Source organism: Dasypus novemcinctus, chromosome X (assembly GCF_030445035.2).
Source record: "Dasypus novemcinctus isolate mDasNov1 chromosome X, mDasNov1.1.hap2, whole genome shotgun sequence".
In the NCBI taxonomy this organism is placed as follows: Eukaryota; Metazoa; Chordata; class Mammalia; order Cingulata; family Dasypodidae; genus Dasypus; species Dasypus novemcinctus.
The window spans coordinates 121,564,612-121,589,053 of record NC_080704.1 but is presented as its reverse complement, the minus strand read 5'-3'; positions in this window follow the sequence as shown (position 1 = coordinate 121,589,053).

The window sequence follows — 24,442 nt, the reverse complement described above, 5'->3', positions numbered from 1 at the left end:
GTTGGATATGTAGGAGTACCATATATTGTATATGTGAATTACTTGGACATAAAACTTTTGCGAAGACAAACTTAATAATCAGAAAAAAGAAAGAAAGGATGTAGTCACTGAGGAAGAAATGGAAGAAATTGCCTTGCTACTGTACATACAGGGGAACACCTCTAACAGTGATGAAAGTCAAAATGTCAAAAACAAAGCCTTTTCATTTTTTCATTGTTTGATACCCCAATTTATTTTTTTTAATTTGTCTAAATAGATATTTATTCTACATCTAACCTATAAACCTAATACTAAATTCCATTTTACTATTAATAGAATCTGGCAATATATTAGGCATCATTTTTAAGAAGTTTTGGACCACAGAGAGGTTCAACTATGGCAGGGGAGGAACACTGGGGTGGGGTGTTATTGATAGGGGGTCACATGGTTGGAAGGGATTTCTCCAGGACATGTATACAGGGTAGATAAAAATGTTTGGATATTTTCATAGTGGTTACAGTTGAAAATGACAACTGAGGGAGTGCTGAGTTCCTAGCCAGGGGAGCTCGATCACATTCCCCAATGGAACATCCACAATCCCCCAAGTGCAACAGCAAAGACCAATAAAGAAGGATGGTCCAACAATGAGCCCTTGATACTGATGACTATGCTTATGATCCTGTGTGCCTGAAATAAGAACTAGTCCTAGAGCTGACGGGTGCCTAAAAGTTACCTCCCAAGAGCCTCCATGTTGCTCAAATGTGGCCACTCTCTAAGCCGAACACAGCATATAAATGCATTACCTTTCTCTCAACTTGGAACATGACTCCCGGGAATGAACCTCCCTGGTGCTGATGGATTACTACCAAGCACCAGCTGGTGATGTAACTAGAAAAAGACCTTGAATAAAAGGGTCATTTCAGTCAAGCAGAATATCTCAGGCTACATGTAATATTGGGTGTTAAAATTTTCTTTTTGACCTTGAATAAAAGTGGGAAATGGAAAGCACAAATGAGTTCATATGGCTATGAGTCTTCAAAAGAGTTGGGAGGTCATCAGAGGGGACATGTTTATGCACACCTCAGCAGGGTCCCAGAGACAGTCAAAGTAGAAACAATCCCAATACTGGTTCTGCTGAGGGCTACAGATACCCACAAGTTCTATGGTCTTGGTAGATGGCTCTGGAATTCAGTGTCATGTCAATTGGCCCTACTTTGAAGTTTGTGTTCCTGAGTGTGATTGAGTTGGACTCAGATGTGACTTTTCTACACACACCTCTACTGTCACTTTTACCAGACCTGTGGTGGGCACTGGGGTTGGTGTGTACTCAGGAGACCTGAATCTCTGGACTGTCCATGTGACAGCCAGGCCCTGAGCCTCAGCACACTTGCAATTCCTATCCTCTGGGTCATTGGAATTACCCCAGGCAGCTAACAGGGAGGTGAAGGAGGTCAACCACCACACCAGGGAGCCAAGAGTGCCTACAACTGCAAGTAGTAGAATTGCATCCATCATTCATGTGGAATCTAAGGCTCCTCTTGATATAGAGGTGGAGTGGCCATAGCCATCCCATGGTCCACAGGATGGAGGAATAGATTATGGATTAGAGTGGGTTGCTGATATTTTACTATGGAACTATTGTGATTAGTAATGGAAGAAATTTTAGCATTGTTGTGGAAAAATTGGCCACAGTAGCTGCTGAGGGTAGGGAGATGGAAGAAGAGATATAATGTGGGGGCATTTTCGGGACTTAGAGTTGTCCTGTGTGGTACTGTAGGTACAGATGTTGTACATTGTAAATCCTGCCATTGCCCACTGTGTGGACTGTGTGAAAGTGTAAACTACAATGTAAACCATTATCCATGTGGTGCAGCAGTGCTCCAAAATGTGTTCACCAAATGCAATGAATGTCCCACAATGATGAAAGAGGTTGTTGATATGGGAGGAGTGGCGTGATAGGTGAAGGGGTTATATCGGGACCTCATATTTTTTAAAGTAACATTAAAAAAATAAGGAGTGAGAAAAACAAACAAAAAACAAAACAAAAATCTTTGCAAGAGATACAGTTGCAACATCAATCCCTTTGAAAATACTATAGGTAAATCAAATTGCAATTCTAAAAAAATGTTCCAGTAGCCCACAGAAAGACAGAAAATGAAAATGAAAAACAAAACCAGAGAGAACAAACAAAAACAAAAAATGACAGCCTAAAATTGTAAAGTATCAATAACTAATTTAAATATAATTTCTATTAATACACAAATTAAAAGTCAGTGATTAGCAGGTTGAATTTTAAAATGGCTTAATTGTATGCTCTTTAAAATTCATTTCAAGTAAAATTATATAAACACATTCAAAGTAAAGGATAAAAAATTTATATGTATATACTAATCAAAGTAATGGGAGTGGATGTGGCTCAAGTGGTTGAGTACTTGCCTCCCACATGGTGGGCAGTCCCAGGTTAGATTCCTGAAACAACAAACAGGAGCAACTATGTCAAAATTAGATATAATTGACCTTATGGCAAAGAAAATTTCCAGACATAGGGAGGAACAATTTACAATGATTAAGTCTATACACCAAGAAGACATAGAAATCTTAAATGTGTTTCTGCCAAACAACAGTGCTGCATATATGGTAAAATTGAAGGAAACATATAACTGAAAGGAGAAATAGACAAATTCACAATTCTAGTTGGAGTCTTCATTACCCCTTGTATTAGTCAAGGAGGTGTTTATGCAAAGTACCATGAATCTGTCAGCTTTTATAAAGGGTATTTTTCGGGGTGAAAGCTTACAGTTACAAGGCCCTAAAGAGTCCAAGTCAAGGTACCGTAAGAGGTACTTTCTCATCAAAGTCTGCTGTTATGTGTTGAAGCAAGATGGCTGCCAATTTCTGTGAGGTTCAGCCTTCCTCTCTCTTAGCTCCAGAGTGGCACAGGGCTGGTCTCTTTCTCTGGGCTTTCTCAGCACTAGAAACTATCAGGCAAATGGTTGATCTCTCTTCCCAGGGTGGCAGGATCAAAGCTCTCTACTTGGCCATGTCTACGGAGCTCTCTTTCCCTTCCTCTGTGTACCTTCTTCTGTGTGTCTTATTGAGTGAGTGTCTCTTTCTATCAGCCCATGAAGGAGACAGAGACTCAACCCTGGGTCATGCCCTACTGACATGGACAAATCAGAGCCCTAATCTTGATTTAATCAAGTAAAAACAAAAACTTTGAATTTAATACAATCAAAGGGTATCACACCCAGAGGAACAGGCCAATTTACAAATACAGTCTCTCTTTCTATTTTTAATTCATAAATAATATCAAACCACTGCATCCTTCTATCAATCACCAATGAAACAACTACACTGGAAATCAGCAAAGATATAGATGAATTTGACAACACCACCAATCAACAGGAACTAATTGATGCTTAAGTTAAGATCCCACTTACAATGAGTCCACATCCACAGGAAAGGATTAATTTTAAGAAATACTTTTCTGGGGTCCACAAAAGACTCAAACAAGAACATTCTACCATCTGGACCACCAAAATGCACATTCTTTCCATATGGAAAATGCATTCATTCCATCAAAATATTTCAAAAAGCCTTAAATCATTTCAGTAATAATGCTAAGTACAAGTTCTCATCAACATAAGTTATAGGGGCAGACGGAGCCGGGCGGGGCCAGTGCAGGCCACAGTGGTGAGAGGCGGAGGCCGGAGCTGGGCCGGGCCACTGTAGTGAGCGGAGCCAGGCGGAGCCGGGTCAGGCCGCGGCGGGTACGGAGCCGGTCGGGGCCGGTCCAGGCCGCGGTGGCGGGAGGTGGACACGGGAGCCGGCTGGGCCGCTGTAGCGAGCGGAGCCGGGCGGAGCCAGGCCAGGCCAAGGCGGCGTAAGGAGCTGGGCAGAGCTGGTCCAAGCCTCCGCGGCAGGCGGAGCCGGGCCTGCGGAGGGGTTTCTGTTCTTTTTTTTTTTTTTTTAATTTATTTTACTTTATTTTATTTTTATTTTTTTGGAGCATCTGCAGTACTGGGGAGTTTGTGGGCCCTGGGCGGCCTATTGGGGGTTTGTGGGAAGGGAGGTGCTTGCAGACCCATTTGGGCAGACAGACGGGGGGTTTTAGGGCAAAGCGGGGGGAAGTTGTTGTTTTAGATAGTGTTGCAATTGTGACACGTGTATACCTGTATCTCTCTTCTCCCTATCCGTTCCCCACCGTTTGCCCATCCTCTTTTTCTTTCTTCCTTTCTTCTTGTCTTTCTTTTTTCTTTATTATAATTAGTGTTTTTTTTTTCGGTTTTCTCTTTCCCTCTTGTCCCTCATCTTCCACTTATTTTTATTTTAATTCAAGTATACAATAGGTGCTACAGGGAACACCTCACATTTGCTGGGTTTTCCGATCCTCCACTGCCTCATTTCTGTGTGAACTGATTTAGGCTACCTACACTATCCCCCTTCCCCTGCATCTTGATATCCACTATCATCTACTGTCTCTCCTATATTCCACCCCCAACCTCCCGTTCTTTGATCCACAAAGTGTCTAACTCTTAATTTCTAATACCTTTGTTCTGTTTTCTGTCTATTATCCACTCTTGAAACTATTACCTCTCCTTTCTTTCTCCCTCTCTCATGAAAACAATAGCTTTGTAGTTCATACCAAATTCCTCCCAAATTCAGTCATCTACTTCATAAAAGGTACTCTAACTACAGCTATAACTGTATACAATCTACATGAATCTAACCTCCATCCTTCCAGATCTCATATTCTTGCTTTGTTAACATACATCACCAATACAACTTTACACTTTTCCCTTGCTTACACAATTGCCTTTCCCCAACACTAATACCTTCCTCTAAAGTGAACTTAACCAACAACAAGTAACTAGAATAAGAAGAAAAATCTGACAAAGAGAAGATATAACACCTATGCAAAAATAACAACTAATTAACCTCCAAGAGCAGACAAAGAAGCTAAGGAACTGATTAAATTCGTCAAAATAAAGAGATGACAAGAAAGCAACAAAAATCTACAAACCAAACCAACAATCAGGAAAACATGGCTGAATCCAATCAACAAACCAATAATCACGAAAGGGAGCAAAACTTGGCACAAGCAATGAAAGATGTTAGAACATTTATCACCGACAAATTTGATGCAGTAATGAAAGAGGTTAACAACATGAAGATATCACTTGGAGGGGAAATTGCAGACATACGCAAAAACATAACAGATATGATGGGAATGAACACCACAGTTCAAGAAATCAAAAATACACTTGCAGCAAATACAAGCAGACTAGAAGAGACAGAGCAGAGAATTAGTGATGTGGACGACAGTACATCAGAAATCAAACAGATAGTAGAAGGGGTCAATAAGAAGATAGAAAAAATCCAATTAGGATTTAGGGACCTGAATGACAATGCAAAACGCTCAAACATACGTATTATAGGCATTCCAGAAGGTGAAGAGAAGGGGAAAGGGGTCAGAAAGAGTGTTGCAGGAAATAATGGCTGAAAACTTCCCAAATCTACTGAAAGAGACAGATGTACATATCCAAGAAGCACAGCGCACTCCACAAGTCATAAACCCCAACAGGTCCACCCCAAGACATATACTTGTCAAATTATCCAATGCTCAAGACAAAGAGAAAATCCTAAAAGCAGCAAGAGAAAAGAAAACCATCACATACAAGGGAAGCTCAATTAGATTAAGTGCTGATTTCTCTTCTGAAACCATGGAGGCAAGAAGACAGTGGTATGATATAGTCAAGGTACTAAAGGAAAGAAATTTCCAACCAAGAATACTTTATCCAGCTAAACTAGCATTCAAACATGATGGAGAGTTCAAAATATTCGCAGACAAACAGAAACTGAAAGAGTATACCAACAAGAAACCTCCCCTTCAAGAAATTCTAAAGGGAGTGCTGCAGGAAGAAAGGAAAAAACAGGAAAGGCAAAGTTGGAGGAGAGTATAAGACCAACAACAACAACAAAAAAGACAAAAAAATATACAAACAAAATATGACAAACACAAATCCAATCAAAGTATGGCTAACACAAATAATTCCTTGATAGTAATAACACTGAATGTCAATGGATTAAACTCACCTATCAAAAGATTCAGACTGGGACATTGGATAAGGAAATATGACCCATCCATATGCTGTCTACAAGAGACACATCTTAGACCCAGAGACGCATGGAGATTGAAAGTGAAAGGCTGGAAAACAATCATACAAGCTAACAATAACCAAAAAAAGGCAGGAGTAGCTATATTAATATCAGACAAAATAGACTTTAAATGTGAAACAATTGTGAGAGACAAAGAAGGATACTACATTTTAGTCCAAGGGAAAATCTGTCAAGAAGATAGAACAATCATAAATATCTATGCCCCTAACAAGGGTGCCTCGAAATACGTCAGGGAAACGCTTGAAAAACTAAGTGAAAGAATAGATACATCTACAATTATAGTGGGGGATTTTAATACACCACTATCAACTCTGGACAAAACATCTCAAAAGAGAATCACCAAAGAAACAAAACATCTGAATAGTATATTAGAGGAGCTCGATCTAATAGACATATATAGATCGCTACACCCAAACACAGCAGGATATACATTTTTCTCAAGCACACATGGATCATTCTCCAAGATAGATCATATGCTAGGCCACAAAGAAAGGCTGAACGAATTCAGAAACATTGAAATCATACAAAACATTATCTCTGACCACAGTGGAGTCAAGCTGGAGATTTGCAAGGGACAGAAGCCCAGATTTCACACCACGATTTGGAAATTAAACAGCACACTCTTAGAAAAACAGTGGGTCAAAGAGGAAATCTCAAAAGAAATCAATGACTACCTTGAAACAAATGATAATGATAACACAACATACCAAAATTTATGGGATGCAGCAAAAGCAGTACTGAGAGGGAAGTTTATAGCCATAAATTCATATATCAAAAAAGAAGAAAGAGCAAAAATTGAAGAACTAACTGCACATTTGAAGGAATTAGAAAAACAACAACAAAGCAACCCAACAGGAAGAAGAAGGAAGGAAATAACAAAGATAAGAGCAGAACTAAATGAAATAGAAAATAATAAAGCACTTGAACAGATAAACAAGACCAAGAGCTGGTTTTTTGAGAAGATTAACAAAATTGACAAACCTTTAGCAACACTAACAAAGAAAAAAAGAGAGAAGATGCAAATACACAAAATAAGAAATGAGAAAGGCGATATCACCACTGACCCCACAGAAATAAAGACTATCATAAGAGGATATTTTGAAAAACTATATTCCAACAAAAATGACAATCTAGAGGAAATGGACAAATTCCTAGAAACACATAAACAGCCCATATTGACAAAAGAAGAAATTGATGATCTTAACAAACCAATCACAAGCAGAGAGATAGAATCAGTTATTAAAAATCTCCCAACTAAGAAGAGCCCAGGGCCAGATGGCTTCACAGGTGAATTCTACAAAACATTCCAGAAAGAACTGACACCAATCCTGCTGAAACTATTCCAAAACATCGAAACAGAAAGAACATTACCCAACTCCTTCTATGATGCCAACATTACCCTAGTACCAAAGCCAAACAAAGACATCACAAGAAAGGAAAATTACAGACCAATTTCTCTAATGAACCTAGACGCAAAAATACTTAACAAAATACTTGCTAATCGTATTCAACAACACATTAAACGTATTATACACCACGACAAAGTGGGATTCATCCCAAGTATGCAAGGATGGTTCAACATAAGAAAATCAATCAACGTAATACACCATATAAACAGATTGAAGGAAAAAAATCACATGATTATATCTATTGATGCAGAAAAAGCATTTGACAAAATACAGCACCCTTTCTTGATAAAAACACTCCAAAAGGTTGGAATACAAGGGAATTTTTGAACATGATAAAGAGTATATATGAAAAACCTAAAGCCAATATTGTTTACAATGGAGAAATCCTAGACTCCTTCCCTCTAAACTCAGGAACAAGACAAGGATGCCCACTGTCTCCGCTCCTATTTAACATTGTCTTAGAAGTACTTGCTCGAGCACTGAGGCAAGAACCAGAAATAAAAGGCATTCAAATTGGAAAGGAAGAAGTCAAAATTTCATTATTTGCAGATGACATGATCCTATACATAGAAAACCCTGAGAGATCTACAACGAAGATTCTAGAACTCATCAATGAGTTTAGTAAAGTCGCAGGTTATAAGATCAATGCGCAAAAATCAGTAGCATTTCTGTACACCAATAATGAGCAAGATCAGGAGGAAATCAAGAAACAAATACCATTCACAATAATAAATAAAAAAATCAAATACTTAGGAATAAATTTAACTAAAGAGGTAAAGAACTCATACACCGAAAAGTATACAAGATTGTTCAAGAAAATCAAAGAAGACCTAAATAAATGGAAGACTATTCCTTGTTCATGGATAGGAAGACTGAACATTATTAAGATGTCCATCCTACCAAAACTGATCTACACATTCAATGCAATCCCAATAAAAATCAATGCAGCCTTCTTTAAGGAACTAGAAAAACTAACGATGAAATTTATTTGGAAAGGAAAGAGACCCCGAATAGCCAAAGACATACTGAAAAAGAAAAACGAAATTGGAGGAATCACACTACCTGACTTCAAAACATACTATAAAGCCACGGTGGTGAAAACAGCATGGTATTGGCATAAGGAGAGACACATAGACCAATGGAATCGAATTGAAAGCTCTGATATAGAACCTCACATATACAACCACATAATATTCGATAAAGCCACCAAACCCTCTCAACTGGGAGAGAGTGGCCTATTCAACAAATGGTGTCTGGAGAACTGGATAGCCATATGTAGAAGAATGAAAGAGGATTACCATCTCACACCTTATACAAAGATCAACTCAAGATGGATCAAAGACCTAAATATAAGAGCCAAGACCATAAAAACCTTAGAAAGCAGTGTAGGGAAACATCTACAGGATCTTGTAATAGGAAATGGATTTATGAATATCTCACCAAAAGCACGAGCAGCAAAAGAACTAATAGATAAATGGGACTTCCTCAAAATTAAAGCCTTCTGCACCTCAAAGGAGTTTGTCAAGAAAGTAAAAAGGGAGCCCACACAGTGGGAGAAAATATTTGGCAATCATATATCTGATAAGAAACTTATAACTTGCATATATAAAGAACTCCTATATCTTGAAAATAAAAAGATAAACAACCCATTTAAAAAATGGGAAAAAGACTTAAACAGACACTTCTCCGAAGAAGAAATACAAATGGCAAAAAAGCACATGAAAAAATGTTCCAAATCTCTAGCTATCAGGGAAATGCAAATCAAAACTACAATGAGATACCATCTTACACCCATAAGATTGGCAGCTATGAAAAAAACAGAAGAATACAAGTGCTGGAGAGGATGTGAAGGAAGGGGAACACTCATCCACTGCTGGTGGGAATGCAGAAGGATCCAACCATTCTGGAGGACAGTATGGCGGTTTCTCAAAAAACTAGCCATAGATTTGCCATATGACCCAGCAATACCACTGCTGGGTATATACCCAGCAGAACTGAAAACAAGAACACAAACCGATATATGTACACCAATGTTCATAGCAGCATTGTTCACTATTGCCAAAAGTTGGAATCAACCCAAATGCCCATCAACAGATGAGTGGATCAATAAAATGTGGTATATACACACAATGGAATACTACTCGGCTGTAAGAAAAAACACACTACAAACACATGTGATAACATGGATGAATCTTGAGAACCTTATGTTGAGTGAAGCAACCCAGACATTGAAGGACAAATACTACATGACCTCAATGATATGAAATAAACAAGCTGCCCTAGATAGCAAGAGACTGAATGATAGGCTTACAGGAAATTGGAGGGTGGAGGAAGGATATGAGCCGATGTCTGCAGGGGTCGAATTTAAGACGAGATGGTGGTAAGTATGAACACAAAGAAGAGATAAAAGGGGGGCAAGGGGTTGCCTTTGCTTGGGGCTTTGCGGGTTTGAGGGTGGCTGGGGAGGGACGGATGGGTAACGTTGCCCAAAAGTGGGGAGAGGGAGGGGTAGCATACGAACCAGGAGAGGGTCAGGTGTTGGTGGAGAGTAAAATGCCAAGAAAATCATATCAAAATATAATAAAGAGGGTTACCTGTTTAGAATGCTCGGAGGGGAGGGTCTGATGCAGGACGGACTCCTGGGGAATGTCTAAATGCTCATTCTGCCAGAGTGGGTGACACCATGGGGTAGAAACCCAAGTAGTGAGAGTGGGGGTGGACCCACATCCTGGGGAGGACTAATGCCATCAAATAGAGGGAACTGTATCCCTCGAGAGAAAGGGTGGCTCCCAGAGCATTTGGGCAGTTGAGTAAGTTAGGACCTGAACACTATTCCATCTATCTCTGGAAGTGGTTCCTCAGGAAACGGAGGTTGGCTATCACTGAGGACACCAAGGTGGAAGGGAAAATGGACGTTAAATGTGTGGAACCAAAGTAAAGGGGGGGTAAGAGAGGAGTTTCTTGAGAGTACACAAGGATGGATATAAAACATGTAATATTACACTATAACATATAGGAGATGACAGACTGATAATGTAAACCATAATGTAAAACATAGGATAACTAAAAATGTAAAGAACTGTGTATCCTAAAGTATGCACCACAATGTAAGCACAGATGTCACCTTGTTAGAAAGCTAATGTCTCAGACTCTGTACATCACTTTAAGTAAATATGATATGAAAAGCCGTAAGAATATCACTGTGGAAGGGAAAAGGTTTTCTGGTGGATGTGTGGGAGTGCTGTATATTATATATATACATTGCTGTGCTCTAGGACTCCTGTGAAGAAAAGCTGAATAATTGGGGGGGGGGGGGAAAGAAAAAGATAGGATGTGGAATTTTTTCAAGTCAACATTCTTTATCTAAGTTCTTTATCTAACTTTATCCAAGTTCTTTATCTATCCTTTAAGCTCATCGCTATATGCCATTCCCTAGTAAGGGACCATGAAATTATATTGGGCTTCAAATTTCGGGGAGTTCTGGATCACAGAGTGTTTCAACAATGGCAATGGAGGGATACTAGTATGGGGTACCAATGACAGGTGATATATGGCTGACAGGGAGCTGTACAGAACATATGTCCAGGGTGCATGGTAATGTTTGGATATACTCATAGTGGCAACAATTAAAAACCACAGTAGGGGGGGTACTGGGTTCCTGGCCAGTGGTGCTCTGTCGTGGTCCCTAGGGGAGCAGCGACAGTCTCCCAGGTACAGTGGCGGGGACCGGGAGGGAGTGAGGGTTCAACAGTGAGCCCCTGATGCTAATGACTATGCTTGTGAGCTGATAAACCCAAAATAAGAACAAGGCCTAGAACAACTTTGTGCCTGGGAATTTCCTCCTGTCAGCCTTCATGTTACTCAAATGTGGCCAGTCTCGAAGCCAAACTCAGCATGTAAATGCAATGCCTTCCCCCCAGCGTGGGACATGACACCTGGGGATGAGCCTCCCTGGCAACGAGGGACCACTATCAACTACCAACTGATGATGCAACTGGAAAATGACCTTATACGGAAGGTTCAATGCGGATCAGCAGAATATCCATGTCTACATAAAATACCATGACTTTAAAATGCTGTTTGACCTAAAGTAAGAGGGAAATGGAAAGGAGAAATGAGTTTATATGGCTACGAGTTTCTAAAAAAGAGTCTGGTGGCTGGCAGAAGGTTTGCCCTCATGCACAACTGAGCAGAGTCAGAGAGACAGATAAAGCAGATACAACCCCCAGATATTGGTTCCTTTGAGGGCTAAAGAGACCCACGGGAGTTATGGTCATGGCCGATGGGGTTAACTACCAGGGCAGATGGCCCCTCTTTGGAAATGGTGTTTATGTGTGATGAATCTGGACTCAGATGGGATCTCCCTTCATAAGACTTTCATGCCAATGTGCTGGAGGTGCAGTTAATGTTGGGGTTTAAGATATATTTAGGGGATTTGAATCTCTGGACTGACAATGTGATAGCCAGATCCTGAGCCTCAACAGACTCCAGCACCTACAATCTGATTTATTGGACTTACCACACTCAGCTAAGATGGAGTTGAAGAAGGACAACCACCACACCATGGAGCCTAGAGTGATTACAACTGAAAATGGGAGGAATGCATCCAGCATCCAGGTGGAATCTGACTCTCCTCTTGACATAGAGGTGCAATGGACACAACCAATCCAATGTCCACATAGAAGAGGTGGCATTGGAATGGGAAAAGTGGACATAGTGGACGAAGGGTATGGGGAAAGGCAGGAAGAGATGAGAGGTGGAGGCATCTTTGGGACATGGAGCTGCCCTGGATGGTGCTTCAGAGGCAATCACCGGACATTGTAAATCCTCACAGGGCCCACTGGATGGAATGGAGGAGAGTATGCGCTATGATGTGAACCAATGTATATGAGGTGCAGAGGTGCCCAAAGATATACTTACAAAATCCAATGGATGTGTCATGATGATGGGAACGAGTGTTGTTGGGGGGGGAGAGGGGGGGTGGGGGGATGGGGTTGAATGGGACCTCACATATATATTTTTAATATAATATTATTACAAAGTCAATAAAAAATAAAAAAATTAAAAAAAAAACATAAGTTATAGGCATGTAGTTGCTCTTGGAAAAAAACACCCCTTTGTCTGTAGACATGTAAAATTACACAAGTTATCTGCTTCAAATATACAAAGGAGGGGCAGACATAGGATAAATATTTGTACTACCATAAGGAGAAATTGGAAGAAAAACAGGTCCCACACAGATAAAAAACCTGCAGGGCATACTCCATTAGATTTCATAGCCTGAGAGTCATCTCTAGTACAATATCTTATTTTCCTCAGGGCTTCATGGATGCCCACCCCTTCCACAGGTTTGCCCAGCAGCCATATTCTCGGCTCCACCCTCATTAAACATCTGGGTGGCAGCCAAGCTCTAGACCTAACCCTTCAAGAACACTGGGGTGATGACCACATTCTCCCCAATCTCTGATATACAGTCTCAACCCTTTTAGAACAGTAGGGTGGAGGCCACATGTGCCCCAATCTCCAGAGGACAGGCCCAATCCCCTCAGAACAGTGGGGCAGCAACCAAACTTTCCCTAACCTCCAGGGAATGTGGCCCACACTCTCTGAAGCCTGGGGCAGCTGAACTCTTCCTCAACAATGGGACAGAAGGCCCACCCTCTTCACATACAGGGACAAACTCACCCTTTCTACATAAATGGGTGAGATCCTTCTCTTGAACTTAAAATTTGCCTCAAGTCCAGACCCCATATACAATGGCATTGCCCTTGAAGTCATTTTTCCTGCAATCTCTCCCTTTTATGTCCTTTTAGGTCAGGCGGACAGTGGTTTCATTCATACATATCACACAAAAAATCATGTTGGTTTAGCATGCAAAAATTGGCGGTCCAAGCCATCAGATAGTAAGACTTTCCACAAATCCTTTCTTGATAACTGCAGTTCCAAATTCTGACTTGAAAGGAAATGACTGGATGATTCCAAGTTTAGTTAAGTTCTCACATGGGACCTTATTCTCTGGAGATGTGTTTTATAGAATCTCAGATTTTCTCAAAGCATTAATTTCTAATATCTTTTGCCCATGAGTTCAGTTCTTGGCTCATCACTTTCCTCTTAAATTTTGCTATAAGTTGCAGGGAGGAGCCAGGTTGCATTTTCCACATTTAGTATGGAATCTTCCTCAGCTAAATGTCCAAGCTTGTCACTTTCAAATTCTCCCTTCCACCTAACATCAGGAATCAATTTTACCAAGCTTCATGACACTTTAAAGAAAAGATTGCCTTCCTTCCAGTTTGCAATGAAACAGTCATCATTTTTGTCTAAGGTCTCATCAGAAGTATCTTTAGCAAATGCATTTCTACCAACAGTTTCTGAAAAGCAATCTAGGACATTTCTATCAAGCATCTCACAAATTCTCCAGAATCTATCCATTACCATTTATAAAACCATTCCAACCTTTTCAGTATGTGTAAGTAGCAGCACCCCACTTTCCTGGTACGAATTTCTGTTTTAGTTTGCTAAAGACTGCCAATAAAAATAGGAGAAATTTTTTTTTATAATGGGAATTTATTAGCTTCATCTCTTAGAGCTCTGAAGCTGTGGAAATGTCCTATTCAAGGCATCATCAGAGATGCTATTTCACTAAAGGTCAGCTCCTGGTGAACCTGGACTCACGGCAAGGCAAAATGTCTGCCAGTCTCTGACATCTCCTCAAGGCTAACTTTATCCTCAAGCTCGGTTCTGGATGATCACATATATGGCTCATTTCTCCCCTCTCCTCTCAATCTTGTTGCTTCAGCTTTTGATGCTCCACTGATTCCATCCTCCAGCATCTCTCTCAGCCTCTTAAGGATTCTCTCTCTTTCTGTGGCTGCAGGCAATCATGGAGTCCTCTAACATACAGCAGAGTAAAATGGCAGTTTTTCCTCCCTTCTCTCCTCTACTTATATAGGATTCCAATAAAGGATTAAGGCTTACCCTGAATTAGATGCATCACATCTTAAGTTAAGATCCCAATTAGAGTGGAGACAGAATAGTAGGGAAATTAGGCAGCAATCCTCCAAATTTGCAGGAAGGATATAGAATAAGTGGAACAAAGTATTAAAAGGAACCTTAACACAAAATAAAATGAAATAAAACCTTAGAGTAGAAAGGGAAGCTAACCAACTGAATAAGCCCATCAAGATAAACAGATGCCTAGACATTAGCAAAAAATCGCAAGCCATACTAAGAAACAGGAAGATATGGCCCAGTCTAATGAACAAACTAAGAAGAAGGAGGCAAGGCAAACTGTGGAAAAATTAATCAAGAATGTCCAAGAGGGAAGCAGATTTGGCTCAAATGATAGAGCATCTGCCTACCACATGGGAGGTCCAGGGTTCAAACCCTCAGCCTCCTGACCCGTGTGATGAGCTGGCCCACATGCAGTGCTGATATGTGCAAGGAGTGTTCCCTTCATAGGGGAGAGCACCTCATAAGGAGAGCCACTCCACATGAAAAAAGCGCAGCCTGCCCAGGAGTGGCACTGCACACACCGAGAGCTGACACAGTAAGATGATGCAAGAAAAAGAGACAAAGATTCCCAGTGCCACTGATAAGAGTGCAAGCAGACACAGAAGAACACAGACCAAATGGACACAGAGCAGACAATGGGGGGGAAGGGGAGAGAAATAAATAAAAATAAATCTTAAAAAAAAAGAATGTCCAAAGAAATAGGATTAATCAACTTATGAAGTGAAAGAAGAGAAAAAAGCATATTAAGAAGACCCTGATAGGTGTACAGGAAAAAGAAAGGGAGTAGAGGACTGTGAGCCAATACCCGTATAGGCAAAATCTATGATAAGGTGAAAGGGTGTTGTTGTGCAGTGGATGGGCATGACAGTGGTGCAGTGATGCTACTGGGTTGGGCAATGCTGCTCTGTGAGGGGAGTAGGGTGGGGAGGGTGGGCTGGACTGCCCATGGAATTGGGGATAGGGTTGGGGGAGGGAGCAGGTGAACTCTGGGGATTTGTGAGTATATGGTTGAAACTACAACATTGGGACTATTTTTTTTGGCAAATATGGCAGGGTAGGGTAAAAGGTTTACAGTGTTGGATGTGGGGAGCATGCAGGACAGAGTGAACCTGAGGCATGCTTCTAGGGCATGAGTGAGTGTTCATTTTGTCATAGTGCATTTTATCAGTGAATATAGACCCACACAATGAACAGGAAGGTATTGTACTCACATCCTGGGGAGTGCTTCTATGTTCTCAAATAAAGGGGCAGGAGTCTGTCAAGAGCATAGACAGTGCCTAATAGGGGAAGACAGGCCAGTTTATCAAGGCTCAATGTTGTTTCAAGTAACTATGAGTCCTATTCTTCAAAAAGTGAAACTCGATGGGTTCCCTGGGTCCTGACGAGAGGAGGAGGGAGGAATAAAATAGATGGAACATGTGGCATTTTCCATCAAGTGTTCTACATGATCTTGCAATGGTGGATACAGGTCATATTAAATTTCATTAAATTTATAAAAGGATATGGTCTAAAATGTAAACCATAATGCAAATCATTGGACATGGTTGGCAGCAATGTTTCAATATTTGTACATCAATTTTAACAATTGTACCATCCATACGTAAAATGTTTTCATAGGGAAAGGGGTAGGATATTGGGTATATGGGAATCCCTTATATTCTGCACATCACTTTTCTGTAACCTAAAGCTTCTTTGAAGACAAATGTAAAAAAATAAAGAAACTGGGGGAATAAATGGAAGGAAATGACACTATACATACAAGAAAATATCTTACAGGGATAAAACACATAATTTCAAAAGTTTTAAAAATTTTATATTTTTAATTGTTTTATTATTTCAAAAGTTTTTAAAAATTTGTATTTTATTTGTTATTTTTAAAACTGTCATTAATATTTCATTTGCTTATTAATTGCATTTGGTTATTTCATTGGCTTCATTTTTTTGAGAAGTTTTGGATCACAGAAGAGTTACAACTCTGACAGGGAAGGATTATTTATGTGGGGTGAAAATGATGGGGGATGCATGGGAGGAGGTTCAGGACGGGCATACTTATAAGGCAAATGTCTTAAGTATTCATTGGCTATTGTCATGGTGAGTGGAGATTCACAAAATTATTGAAAGAATATAAAATTCCCATACTGGGAGCTCTGCCACATTCTCTAATGGGACAGCAAGAATCCCAAATACAGGCGCAGTGGCAGTGACTAGTGAAGGAGGATTGACCATTGACAGATCCTTGATATTGATGACTGTACTTATGAACCTTTACTTTTGAAGATAAAGATAAATCAAAACTTAGCCTTTTATTGTAGGGTGGCTAAGAGTTACCTCCTGAGAGCCCCGTTGTTGCTCAAATGTGGACTGTCTTTAAGTCAAACTCAGCATGGGACATGACTCCTGGGGATGAGCCTCTCTGGCACCGAGGGATTACTACCAAGCACCAACTAGCAATGAAACTGGAAATAGATCTTAACCAAATGGTAAAAGGGTAAAGACAAATGAGTTTATATGCCTAATCCAAGTGGTCATTCCAGAGGTTAAATTTATGCACATCTCAGCAGGATCTCATTGACTGCCACAGTAAAATATTGCCTCAAATAGCAATTAAAGTAGACTTACTGTTAGATTCTATTAGACACTAATTGTGATTCTAGCAATGGAAGAAGTTTTATCATTGATGCGGAGGCAGTGGCCACCTGAAGTTCTGAGGGAAGAGAGAGGGAAAAACAGGTGTAATACGGGGGCATTTTCAGGACTTGGAAATTGTCTTGAATTACATTGCAATGACAGATACAGGCCATTATATATCTTGTTATAACCTACAAAATTGTGTAGGAAAGAGCTTAAATTATAGTGTAAACTACAATCCATCTTAGTAGCAATGCTCCAATAAATGTTCATTAATTTAAACAAATGTATCACAATAATGAAGTATACTGTTAAAGGGAGGAAATATGGGAGTAGTAAAGAGACAGGCATATGGAAATCCCCTATATTTTTCATTTAAAATTTATGTTATCTAAATATTTTTTTAAAATTTTAAAGTATATAAAAAAAGAAGACATGGAGGAAACATAAAGAAGAAATTGTAAATATACATAAACATATAACATTTCTGAAGGTGATGAAAGGCACAATACAAGAAATTAAAATATACTGGAAGCAAATGAGCTAGATGGCAGCAGAGTAAGGCGCTCCTAGAGTCAGCTCATGCCACAGAGCAGTTAGTAATACCTCAGAGCTATCTAAAGCACATGTTTGGGGGGCTCCAGGAGACCAGAAGTGCATCCTATAACATCTGTGAAAGAATGGAAGGAGGAGATTGCTGTTCTGCAGAGAAGATTCATAAGTAGAGCACTCTATTCAACCAAGGCCAGTACCCACCCTCCACTGGCAGGAAAGCTACCTTGGCAGCTATTCCAAAGCTGGAATTGGAAACTCCACTTCCCAAAAATGGGGGAGGAAGAGACGGTTGTGCATCAACTTCAGATACTGATTAGGAAATTTCGTGGGCTAAAGTATAATCCTAAGAATGGTTTAAGTTTGAACCTGTCCAAGTCAGAAAGAGGTTAATAGCCACCATTTTATCTCTGTCACTGGCACTAGGTGAAGTGTGGTGGATTAAAATTCACAGTGATGGTAGGGGCAAATTTTTTTTCCATCCAGATCAGATTGCACTTCTAGCCTAAGCCCCAGCCCCAGCTCCTGGAGGGAGGAAGCTGGTGGGGGGAATCCTGTGCCAGCCTCCCCAGTAAAATACATGCCATGCTGTGGAGGCTGGTGATCATCCTACTCTGGCGGTGCAAAACCAACTCAGGAGCTATTCTGTGGCTGGAATTGGAAGTTTCATTCCCCAAAAACAGGGAAGGAAGGGATGTTTGGATACTGACCTCCGCTACTGATTAGTAAATTCAGCTGGCTAAAGTATAACCCTAATAACCGCTAAAGTTTGAACCTGTCCAAGTTGAAAAAAGGCCGGTAGCCAGCATTTTGACTGCCCCTGGCATGAGGGGAAGCCTGCCTGACTGAAAATAACAGTGAAGGTATGGACCAGCTTCCTTCACCTAGATTGGCCTGCAGCCCTAGCCTAGGGTTCAAGCCCACCTCTAGGTGGGAGGAAGCTGAAGCGCCCTTCACCATCCTCTCCAGGCAAACACAGATACATTTGGCTAGTGCAAACTAAAGTCAAAAGTCTACCAGGGTAAACTGCAGTCATTTTGAAACCACACAGCAAAGAATGCTGCCCATACCTGCAGCTCTACCCCTGCCCCATGCCAGGGAGAAAGGGGCATGAAAATTCATCAATCTCTCTGGGAAACTTCAGTCTGAGCCTGTAAGACATGGATTATTACACAGAGCTGTGGCTTTGTCCCTAAACCTGGCAAAGGAGAAAATTAGGAGACACTTCATTGGTTCCTGGGACAATGGGGGCAAATTGACCCTCCTCAGCTTACGGCACCAAATAAATCCTTAGCTTCTACTACAAAACCAGCAAGGGAGAAAGGGCAAGAAAGCCCTAAACTAAAGAGAGAAACTGCACCCAAAATAAATACATCTAGTAAGCCAGACACCAAGACACCAACAAAAAATTACAATCCACACCAATGAACAGGAAGATACGCCCAATGAAAGGAAAAAGATAAGCCTCCAGATGACATAAAGGAGTTGAGACAACTAACCATAGATGTTCAAACAAATCTCCTTAATAAATTCAATGAGATGGCTAAAGAAACTAAGAATATTAAGAACACACTGGGTGAGCAAAATGAAGAATTTGAAAGCATACATAGAAAAACAGCAGATCTCACAGGAATGAAAGATGCAATAAGTGAAATTAAAAATACACAGGAATAATATGATAGCAGATTTGAGGAGGCAGAGGAAAGGATTGGTGAGCTTGAAGAAAAGGCCTCTTAAAATGAAGATACAAAGGAACAGATGAAGAAAAGAATGTAGAAAAATTGCATTAGTCTCAGGGGACTAAGTGACAACAAGAGATGTGCAAACATATGTGTCATGGGTGTCCCAGAAGGAGAAGAGAAGGGAAAAGGGGCAGAAGGAATATTTGAAGAAATAATGGTGGAAAATTTCTCAACCCTATTGAAGGACCTAGATATCCATGTCCAAGAAACACAACATACTCCCATCCAAATAAATCCAAATACACCAACTCTGAGACACACTAATCAGAACGTCAAATGCCAAAGACAAAGAGAGAATTCTGAGAGAAGCAAGAGAAAAGGAATGCATAAAATATAAGGGATACCCAATAAGAATAAGTGCCAGTTTCTCATCAGAAACCATGGGAAGCAAGAAGACAGTGATATGGTACACTTAAGACACTGGAAAAGAAAAACTTCCAGCCAAGAATCTTATATCCAGCAAGAATGTCTTTCAAAAATGAGGGTGAGTTTATGATGTTCACAAAGAAACAGAAACTGGGAGAATTTGTAACCAAGAGACTGACTTTAAAGGAAATACTAAAGGGTCTGCTGCAGTCTGAAAAGAAAAGACAGGAGAGAGAGGTTTGGAAGAGGGTCTAAAAAATAAAGACTATACCATTTAAAGTAACTAAAAGTCTCAAAAGAGTGGTGAAAATAAAATATGACAGATAAAACCTAAAGGTCAAAATTGGTGAAATAAGAACTCCCTTTACAGTAATATCATTGAATATTAATGAATTAAACTCCCAATCAAAAGACACAGATTGGAAGAATAGATAAGAAAATATGAGCCACCTATAAGTTATCTTCAAGTGATTCACCTTAGATCCAAGGACACCAACAGATTGACAGTGAAAGGCTTAGTTGAGAGTATAATGCTGAGAAAAACTTTTCAAAAATATAATAAGGAAAGTTACCTGTTTAAGATGCTTAAAGGGGATAATCTGACGCAGGACAGACTCCTAGGGAATATGTGAATGCTCATTTTGCCACAGTGGGTTATATCATTGGGTAGAGAACCATATAACGTGAGTGAAGCTATACCCACATCCAGGGGAGGACTGAGGCCCTCAAATAGAGGGAAATGTATCTCTCAAGATAAATGGTGGCTCCCAGGGCATTAAGGCAGTTGAGCATGTCAAGGCCTCAACAATGTTGCAAGTATCTCTGAACATGGTCCTTCAAGCAATGAAGATTGACTGCCATTGTGGGCCCTAAGGGGAGGGGGAAAGAGGTATTGAATAGATGAAATCAATGTAACTGTGTGGGCAATAGAAGTGTTCCACAAGAGTACGCAAGGACGGATATAGGACATGTAAAATTACACCAAAAATATATAGGGGCTTATAGGCTAAAATGTAAATCATAATGTAAAACATAAGATAACTAAAAATTTAGAAAATTGTGTAGTCTAAAATATAAACGACAATGTAAAAACAAATGTTACCTTGTTTAAAAGCTGTCTCAATATCTGTACATCAGTTTCAGTAAATATAGTATGAATATGTTAAAAGATTATTGCTGTGGAAGGGAAAAGGTTTTATGTTGGAAATGTGTGTGTACTGTATATTGTATATATGAATTACTGTGATCTAAAACTCTTGTGAAGATAAGCTTAATAAGAAGAAAAAAGAAAAGAAAAAGATAGGACGTAGACACTGAGGAAAAGACGGAAGTAGTTGTCTTGCCAATTTGCATACAGGGCAACACTTACTGCAGTGATGGAAGGCAAAATATCAAAAACAAAGCTTTTGCATTTTTAAATTTTTTGATACTCCAAATTATTTTTACTGTAATTTTTCGAAATTAATATGTATTCTATATCTAACCTTTAAACTCATTGCTATATTCCATTTAACTATAAATGGAACCTGGCGATATATTGGGCTTCACTTTTCAGGAAGTTTTGGATCACAGAGAGGTTCAACAATGGCAGTGGAGGAATACTGGTGTGGGATGTTATTGACAGGGGACACATGATTAGCAGGGAGTTCTCTAGGGCATATATCCAGGGTATATAAAAATGTTCATATATTTTCATAGTGGTTACAATTAAAAAAACAATTGAGGGAATGCTGAGATCCTAGCCAGGGGAGCTCTATCACATTCCCTAAAGGAACAGCAACAATCCCCCAAGTGCAACGGCAAAGACCAAAAAAGAAGGAAGGTCCAACAATGAGCCCTTGATACTAATGACTATGCTTGTGAGCCTGTGCACCTGAAATAAAAACAAGGCCTAGAGCTGCAGGGTGCCTAAGTGTTACCTCCTGAGAGCCTCCGTGTTGCTCAAATGTGGCCAGTCTCAAAGCCAAACTCAGCATGGAAATGCATTGCCTTCCCCCCAGTGCGGGACATGACTCCCGGAAATGAGTCTCGCTAGCACCAAGGGATTACTACCAAGTACCAGCTGATGATGTAACTAGAAAATGACTTTGAATAAAATGGTCAACTCGGACCAGCAGAATATCTCAGTCTACATAAAATACCAGGAGTTCAAAACGCTTTTTGACCTGAATAAAAGGGTGAAATGGAAAGCACAAATGAGTTTATATGGCTATGAGACTCCAAAAAAGAGCCGGGAGGCTATCAGAGGGTTTGCCCTTATGCACACCTTAGCAGAGTCCCAGAGACAGATAACGTAGATAAAAGCCCAGGTATTTTTTTTTTCTGAGGGCTACAGAGATCCACAGGTTCTATGGTCATGGCAGATGGAGTTCAGTGCCATGTCAGTTGGCTCTTCTTTGGAGTTTGTGTTTCTGTTTGATGGAGCTGGACTCAGATGTGATCTCTTTTCACAAGCCTCTCCTGTTACTTTTACCAGAATTGTAGTTGGTGCTGGGGTTTAATATATACCCAGGGGATGTGACTCTCTGGACTGACCATATGATAGCCATGCCCTGAGCCTCAACATACTTCAGCTCCTACACTCTGGTTTATTGGACTTACCCCACTCAGCTAACATGGAGTTGAAGAAGGTCAACCACCACATCATGGAGCCAAACCAAAAGTGCCTACAACTGAAAGCAGGAGGATTGCATCCAGCATTCATGGGGAATCTAAGCCCCCTCTTGATATAGGTGTGGGGTGGACACAACCATTGGAGGGTTCACAGGATGAGGAATAGAATATGGATGAGAGTGGACTTACTGATATTCTATTCATGAACTATTGTGATTAGTAATCGAAGAAAATGTGGCATTGGTGTAGAGAAAGTGGCCATGGTGGCCGCTGGGTGTGGGAAATGGGAGGAAGAGATGAGATGTGGAGGCATTTTCTGGACTTGAGTTGTCCTGGTGATGCTGCAGGGACAGTACCGGACATTGTATGTGCTCCCATGGCCCACTGGATGGAATGTGGAAGAGTGTGAACTATGATATGGACCACTGAACATGAGGTGCAGCGGTGCTCAGAAACGTATTCTCTAAATGCAATGAATGTCTAGGGAAACGGACTTGGCCCAGTGGTTAGGGCATCTGTCTACCACATGGGAGGTCCGTGGTTTAAACTCCCGGCCTCCTTGACCCATGTGGAGCTGGCCCATGCGCAGTGCTGATGCGCGCAAGGAGTGCCGTGCCACGCAGGGGTGTCCCCCGCGTAGGGGAGCCCCATGCGCAAGAAGTGCGCCCCGTAAGGAGAGCCACCCAGCGCGAAAGAAAGTGCAGCCTGCCCAGGAATGGCGCCGCCCACAATTCCCGTGCCGCTGACGACAACAGAAGCGGACAAAGAAACAAGACGCAGCAAATAGACACAGAGAACAGACAACCGGGGAAGGGGGGGGATTAAATAAATAAATAAAAATTAAAAAATGCAGTGAATGTCTCATGATGATGGATGAGATTCTTGCTATGTGGAGAGGAGTGGGCTGAGGGGGGTGGGGGGTATATGGGACCTCATATTTTTTTAACGTAATATTAAAAACATAAATAAAGACAAAAAAGAAAGTGAAAGGCTGGAAATCGATATTTCTTGCATGCAGTAACAACAACAACAACAAAAACATCAACAAATATCTGGAGTAGCTATACTTATATCAGATGAAATAGGTTTCAATAGACACTAGTAATGCACAATCTGAGGAGGAAGCCAGGGAAAAATCCATTTACAAAGTGACTAAGAGAATCAAATATTTAGCAATAAATTTAACCAATGAAGAAAAGCACTTGTATTCAGAAATACACAAATCATTGCTAAAATAAATTTAAAAAGAAAAATAATTGGAAGAACATTCCATGTTCATGGATTGGAAGACCAAATATCATTAAGATGACAATACTACTCAAATTGATATACGAATGCAAAGCAATTCTGATAAAAATTCCACCAGCATTTTAAAAAATAAATGGAAAACACAATTATCAATTTATTTGAAGGGTAAGGGGTCCTGAATATCCAGAAACATCTGAAAAGGGAAAAGCAAAGTTGGAGGACTCTCACTTCCAGACTTAAATTCCTACTATATAGCTTCAGTGGTAAAAACATCATGGTACTGGCATAAAGACTGACACATAGACCAATGAACTGAACTGATGTTTCAGAAACAGACCCTCACATCTATGGTCAAGTGATTTTTTACAGTGTCAACCCACCAAGCTCAGGCAGAACAGTCCATTCAACAATTGGTGCTGGGAGAACTGGATATTCTTAGCCAAAAGAAGGAAAGAGGACCCCTCCCTCACATCTTAAACAAAAATTACTCAAAATAGATTAAAAAAAACTAAATATAAAAGCAAGAAAGTGTAGGAAAAACACTTTTAAGACCTGGTGGTAAGTGGTGGATACCTAACCGAGATAAGAGGAGGACTAAGATGGACTACTGGGGAAGCGGACTTGGCCCAATGGATAGGGCATCCATCTACCACATGGGAGGCCCCACCGTTCAAATCCCAGGCCTCCTTGACCCGTATGAAGCTGGCCCACACA